The sequence below is a fragment of the Cetorhinus maximus genome, chromosome 31 (genome assembly GCF_964194155.1).
Source record: "Cetorhinus maximus chromosome 31, sCetMax3.hap1.1, whole genome shotgun sequence".
NCBI classification, from domain to species: Eukaryota; Metazoa; Chordata; class Chondrichthyes; order Lamniformes; family Cetorhinidae; genus Cetorhinus; species Cetorhinus maximus.
The window spans coordinates 22,349,339-22,350,165 of NC_135909.1; positions in this window are offsets into that span (position 1 = coordinate 22,349,339).

The following is an 827-nucleotide window of genomic DNA, read 5'->3' on the forward strand; positions in this document are numbered from 1 at the left end:
ACAACAAATTCAAAAATAACCTCAACAATGAAAAACACCAATAAAATCAACAACAATCTCAACGTTGTAAAAGCACCAACAGATTCAACAACCTCAACATTCAAAAACACGAAAAAATTCAAAAAAAACCTCAACAATGAAAAACACCAACAAATTCAACAACATCCTCAACTTTGAAAGACACCAACAAATTCAACAAAAACCTCAACAATGAAAAACACCAACAAATTGACCAACAAGCTCAACATTGAAAAACACCAACAAATTAAACAACCTCAACATTCAAAAACACCAACAAATCCAACAAAAACCACAACAATGAAAAACACCAAAAAATTCAACAACATCCTCAAGTTTGAAAAACGCCAACAAATTCAACAACCTCAAAATTGAAAAACTCCAAGGAATTCAACAACAACCTCAATATTGAAAGTCATCAACAAATTCAACAACAACATCAACATTCAAAAACACCAACAAATTCAACAACAACCTCAACAATGAAGAACACCAATAAATTCAGCAACAACAACATCAACTTTGAAAAACACCAAAAAATTTAACAACAAACTCAACTTTGAAAATCACAAAACAAATCCAACAACAACCTCAACAATGAAAAACACCAATAAATTCAACAACAATCTCAACATTCAAAAACACCAACAAATTGAGCAAAAACCTCAACAATGAAAAACACCAACAAATTCAACAACAACCTTAACATTCAAAAACACCAACAAATTGAACAAAAAGCTCAACAATGAAAAACACCAACAAATTCAACAACAACATCAACATTCAAAAGCACCAACAAATTGAACAAA